Raw genomic sequence first — 7,107 nt, forward strand, 5'->3', positions numbered from 1 at the left:
TTGAATGAAAAAATTTGTTTATAATATATTAATAATCATTATTGTCTGTGTACTAAAATGGTAATATTTTCGTACCATTCCGAAACAGGTGTGCTGTGTCACAAGGCATACCATTTTGGGTGTGTGTCCCTTGTCTCATGATCGGACACTCTATGATACATCATAAGGACGTTATTTTATTATATTTTAATTTTAATGATTTTTAATAATATTTAACAAAATTGTCCTTTATTATGTTGAAATATCTCATTTTTATTTTTTATTGATTAAAAATATGAAAACTGTGTCCCCGTGTCCTGTATTTTGTCAGCTTTAAGAACTCTTCTTTTTCTGATATCAGTGGGTGAGCGAGCAACTATAGTTACTAGAACGCACAGCCTTCTTAAGGATTTATTTTTTATTGATTAAAAATTAAAATACCGTGTCCCTGTATCCTGTATCCTGCATCCTGTATTTCAAAAGTTTTACAAACTTCTATTTGTGAAGCACACAGGGCACTTTTGGAAGAAAGAAAAATGTAGGAAAAGTGATATAAAATGAATTTTTTTGAATTTTCTGACCCTTCCAAACTAAAGACTTTTTAGATGAGAGAGTTTTTCTAAAAAATACACTTTTTGATAAAAAAAACATTCTTTCTTAGGAAGTGGTGGTGAAATGTTTCCTACCAAAAGAAAATTTATTTTTACACTCCCCACCACCTCCACTCTCATTTTTTTACATTTTCTCACTATGTTTTTTCTCATGTTAAACAAGCAAAAAACTTTTTTTTTGAATAACTTCTCATGTCAAAAATTCTCAGGCAAAACTTTCTTTTCCTATAAGAGTTTTTCTGTCTTCCAAACATGCCCTTACAAACTTTTCTATTTGTGATAGCAGTGACAGTCTTCTTAAGGGCACATGTGAAAGTGAGAAAGACGTAGAAAAAGTAATGCAAAATAAAAAATCTATACGGATTTTTCAACCGAGACATTTTTGGCTTAGAGAGTTTTTCTAAAAAAGTACACTTTTGATAGAAAACATTCCTCGATAGAGAATGGAAGAATGTTTTCTACCAAAAGAGAGAATTTATTTTTACTGCCCACCACCTCCTCTCTCATTTTTTAATAGAAAACCCTCCTCCTCTCTCTCAATTTTTTATTTTTTCTCACTATGTTAAAGGGTGAAGCATGCTTCTAAAGCTGAAAGCACTACAAGTAGGGGAAACCCATTTCTCATATGTGAGAAGCACACTTTCCACTAGCTTCTCAAATCATTTTTTTTTTCGTATCTCATTTGTTTTTCACTCACTTTCCCCTTGTTTCTCCCTCGCTTCTCTTTTGTTTTTCATATTAATATTTAGATTTTTATTTTTCTTTTGCTTTCCTCTCATTTTCTTAGGGTTTCTTTTTTTACTTCTCATATATATGTTTCCAAAATTGCTTAAAAAACAAATTCTGCTTCACGGGTTATACTATTTTTTAACACACTTTCCTACTTCTGCTTCACGCACCTCTTCTCCTGTCCATTTAGCTTCCCAGTAACTATGTGTGTAACAGCCAACAATGCAATTAATCTTTAAAAAAGTAAAATTGTTTTATATCTACATAAACAAAACTTGAGGCTTTTTTTAAAAAATGACTTGGCATCATTTACAGCATTGCTACTGGCGGGCATGTAGCGACATGCTTGACAGCCACCCATCTTAGCATTTTTTTTCAGATGAACATGGTGTCCGTCTCAAGAAATATTGAGATGGATAATCATCAGCAGCCGAGCTGCAGCACAGCTGCATTAAAAAGTGACCTCGAATTTTCAAAGGTTAAGTCCACTTCTGCTAAAGTCAGGTATCACATTAAAATTTTTCCCACAGTCATTTGTGAAAAGCAATGTTGTCAGTATCGGTGCAGCCTGTATCCGCCGATACTATCGTCAGAAAATCGATAGGGTACTGACCTAAATCGATTATATTTTAATAAATATAAAAATAGCTTAAAATTAAAATTTTAATATTATTTTAATAGTTTTAATACTGTCATGTCATGTTCTGATTGACACATTATTTTTTAATTATTGTTGGTCGATACACTTGAGTATCGGTATCGCAAAAGATACAGGAACAACATTGGTGAAAAGAAAGAAGGCTGGGGAGACAAAAGGGCGAGTGGGCAGAGGACGTACATGTACCAAAATACTGCAATTCTATTCTGTTAAACTAACGAGAGAAAGAGAGAGAGAGAGCGAGAGAGAGAGAGTGTAGGGTAGTTTCTTTTTAACAAATTGCTCAGATGAGCATGCTTCTTACATCACTCAACTCTTTAGAATGGCGTTTTGTCTTTTTCTTTGTTTTAAAGCTATTGAATGCCACTTCTGTAGCTCTTCATTTTTGTAACTGTAACAACAAGGGCGAAATAAATAGTTTTAGAGAGTAAAGGTAATATAAATGCTTGAAAAGGTAGGTGTTTTTCTTTAATATATTTTGAAAAACTGAGACGGTTAAACGTAAATTGTAATGACTCTTGTCTTCTTTGGTTTTATGAGGGAAAGAGTTCTGTGGCGTTTGGGTGGTCTGCACCCGACCACCCCTGAAAAGCTACAGAGAGAGGGCAACCCCTCCCTTTGGGGTTCTGCAAAAAGAGAGGGAAGATCTGGGGAAGGATACAGGGCGTGGTAGTGCGCGTGCTTGGGACGTCATCATCCCTCCCTTCTCATCTCTTGATACTTACCTGTCTGAGACCTTGTGTTTGTGGGCAGGTATGCAAATGGATCAGGTTCAGTCCAAGTTTCGATTCCAATCTGACACGTTATTTTTTTTTATGCAGGTTTCTACAATAAGTTTGGAACGCTATTCAAGTTGGATTCGGATCAATGTTTTATCTCCGCTTCATGTTTGGATTTGGATTAACTCTGATTTATTAGTTTTTTTTTTCACATAAGGGGGAATGCATGCATGTGATTCTTGGATTTTCTCAAGATCCCATGATTGTAATTCACAACCACAACCCTTTTCTCATGGTTAATGAAGCATGAGAAAAGTAAAGTTGCAAATGTGACTGCCAACTATGATTGTTTTTGCCTTAAATCTTGTGAAAGTTAAGATATTGGCCTTGTGAACCACAATCACAACTTATACTTAGCTATGATTGTTCATCCTCACCTATGACCAAAGCAAACATGCTCATAAATTGTTTCACTTCTCTCGCCACCACCACTACCCGTCTTGCAAACTATTTTTGACCTCCAGCTAAGTTGATGTAAATTCATAAAAGTTTTACAAATTCATGAACTTTAGGAGAATCAAAGTCATTGCCCACTGTCAAATTTCATTAAGATTGTGTTTGCCTAGAAAAATGATATTGAAGAAAAAATGCAGTGTAGAAGAAGGATTCTGATTTTTCTATTGATCTTTTACAAATTTCAGAATATATATTGTGCAAAATAAAAGATAACGATAACAAGTCAGTGACCTCTATCATATCCCTAACTCAAGGGATTCACGATGATTCATCTTCCATCTCCTCTTTGAATTAAGCAATTTGAAAATTGAAACTTACTACGTTAAAAAGGAGAAATTACATTTTTTTCATATTTATCATATCGTAAATGAGAAATATAGTAAATGGGATAAATTTAACAAATCTAGCACTCCTTTCAAGTTGGAGCATTTAGATTTATCACAGACAACTTGTCTTTCAGTCTAATGAACTTATCTCGACTCAAAGCCTTAGTGAAAATATAACACATTGATTTTTTTTGTGGACATACTAGGTCTGGATCATTCCCTTCCGAATTTTTTCGTGAACCACATGACAATCCACCTCTATGTGTTTTGTAAGTTCGTGGTAAAAAGGGTTTGCAGCTATGTGAATTGTCACAATATAGAACCATTGGTTATGGATGATTGATATTGAAATCATGAAGAAAGTGTCTTATATATATCATCTCGCATATAGTTACTACCATGGATCTATACTATGCATCTGCTAAAGAGTGGGAGACAGTAATTTGTTTCTTTGTTTTTCATGATATTGGGTTGTCGCTCATCATAATGTAGTAACCCAATATGGATCTTTTGGTCCTGAGATAAGTTGCCTAGTCTGAATCATAGTAGCCTTTTACTTGAATCTCACTTGATATTGACATTAAAATGCCTTGTCGGAGAGTTTATTTGTTGTGCCTCAATAAATGTAAAGTGGCCTCTAGATGTGATTTTCATGGTTGGCTCATAAACTAATTGAGGATATTGACCGAATAAACGATGTCCCAATGAGTGATGATAAAGGATATAAGGCGCCCAATTCACAAATCTTTGATGCAATGTCCCATCATTTAGATTTTTTTTGTCCTCATTATTTAATTTCAAATGTTCTCATTAGAAAATCACATGGCTATGCTCCTAGATATCCCATGTCATTCAAGATATCAAGAGCATACTTTATTTGGGATAAGAATAATTTTTGTTTGGATCTAGCCACCTCTATCCCAAGAAAGTATTTGAGTTGGCGTAAGTCCTTCGTTTGAATTTTGCACTGAGTTTTTCCTTCAACTTTTCAATATTATCAATGTTGTTTTCTGTAATGATAATGTCATTGACATGGACTAATAAAAATACACATGATACTCTTAACATCTTTGAAAATAGAGAATAATTTGCCTTTGGCTGCACATACCCCAATTCTGTTTAATATGAGGTTAATTTAGAAAACTAATTTCGTGAAGATTATTTTAGTTCATAAATAGACTTATTTAGTCGACAATAGTATGCTTCTCCTGATTATTGAGGTCTGTTGGCAAATGCACGAGGAAGACATAGTTTACATCAACTTGGTAAATATTTTAATTTTGAATAGCTGAAATGGCTAAAAGACATCTAACCATGACTAGTTTGATTACAGAACAAAATGTTTCATTGTAGTCAAGTCCCTCAACTTGTGTATATTTTTTTGCAACAAGGTGAGCTTTGTGCCTCTCAACGGATTCATTTGATATGTATTTGGTCTTGTAGACCCATTTGCACTTGATAGCCTTTTTTCCTTCTTGGAGATTTGTTAATCGTCTAGGTATCTTTCTCTTCTAGCGCTTGAATTTTCATGGTTATGGCTTTTTGCTCATTCTTGTACTTTATGGCTTTGTTAAAAGATTCAGGTTCAGGGACTTGGGTAATTGTAGCAAGAAAGACCCTATGTGTTACTAAAAAGGACTTGAAACTCAAATAATGAGACAGATGTGTAAGCCCTTGACCGCACCACTCAAATCATCCAATTTGAGAACAAGGGTTTCAATATAGCATTGATAATCTCGAAGATAGGATGGTTGATTGAGAATCTGTTAGGATTTTCTTGTAGGTCTCATGAAGTAATTTTGGAATTCTTAGCTTGGATGGATTTGATTGTCATGTTCTTGATTTTCAGGATTTGAAATTTTTGAAATGTGTTCATTCAAAAGTTTTAGGACAAAATTTTGAACTAATTCTACATTCAGATCCATTTCAATCGATTTAGAGATGACCAATGGAATGACACTATTCTCATCATTTTTCTTATCACATTCACCTTGAAAAAGAAATTGATTTTCATAAAATTGTAGTAATCTCTGCTAAAAAATATTTTTATTTTTCATTGTTAAAAACTTTATAGGTGGCTTGACCATATATAGGAGTAGCCACAAAAATACATTTTCAAGCTCTACTATCAAAATTGTACAAATGATGCATATTATGAGCATAACAAAGACACCTGAATACCTTTATTTTTTGTTTTAGACAACATCAAAGTAAGTTTTTTCGGATAGCCCTGCTATTTTTTTTGTGATGTTTCAATGCAACCATGTTGGTGATTTATCATCTTTTCAGCTGCCATTATAATGTAACCTTGTTTTCCATTCCCAACGTGACCAAAGTTGCAACGTGGTTGTTTCTTCGCAATGCTCTTTATGGATCACACAATTCTGATACCATGTAGAAAAATAATATCGAAGAAAAATACGCAGTGAAGAAGAAGGATTCTGATTTTTTTATTAATTTTTTACAAATTACAAAATATATACAATGTAAAATAAAAGATAACGATAATAAGTCATTGATCTCTATTATATCCCTATCTCAAGGAATTCAGGTTGATTCTTCTTCTATCTCCTCCTTGGATTATGGGATTCTAAAATTGAAACTTACCTATGTTAAAAAGAAGAAATTAAGTTTTTCATATTAACAAATCTAATAGGATACTTCAACATTAAAAATAATTATGATTCGAGACTACGAATGGCCTCAATTATTCACGTACCAATGGAATGACCTTGACATCAAGATGTAGAGTTTGAAGAGAAAACCGCCACTGCTACTCGTTGCCACATTAAGGTAGGCTGGTTAACGAGCTGAACGAGCCGAACTCAATGTCATGATGAACTCGAGTTAAATGAGCCAAGCTCGAGATGACTTGTTTACAAGTAAAAACTACATTGTTTCCAAAGTCAAAATATACGATTATGCAACTAAGACATCATGATATTTAACTGGCGTGATAGTAAAGTACAACCCTTTTGTTTTATATCTAAGCCTGTGCAAATTGCAGTAGTGGGACTTCTCTTTTTTTCTTATGCTAAGAAAATTAACCTTTTCAAATTTCATCTCCAAATCTTGGGAAGTGGATTAAGGGCGAATTTGTATTTAGGATTGGCTAAATAAATGTGAACCCTTAAGGATGCGTTTGAGATAGGGGTGCAAACAGCTAGGATTCAGGCCAGATCTTTCCAAACCTGAATCCTAGATGTGAACAATAGATCCGAATTCAGATCCAGATCTGAGGATGTAAAGATGAATCCAAATCTGTAATGATAATATTGGATCTAGACAACATAGAACAAAAACAAGCTAGGTACATGAAAACAGTGAAACAGAGCCATATTTTGATCTGGATCAATTCCAGATCAAACTTAACATGCTGATCCGAATTCAATCTGAATGCACATTCAGATTTTACTTAAAGGATCCATATCCATGAAATAACATGTTGGACTAGGGTCGAAAATCCAACCATATCCAATTTGTCTGCAGACCTAGTTTGAAAGGCTCAAATGTCAAATCCGCAGGAGATCCTCGTATTTGAGATATGAGGATATGAGAAGGAACCTAAT

This window comes from Nuphar pumila, chromosome 8, assembly GCF_984573655.1.
Source record: "Nuphar pumila chromosome 8, dmNupPumi1.hap1.1, whole genome shotgun sequence".
In the NCBI taxonomy this organism is placed as follows: domain Eukaryota; kingdom Viridiplantae; phylum Streptophyta; class Magnoliopsida; order Nymphaeales; family Nymphaeaceae; genus Nuphar; species Nuphar pumila.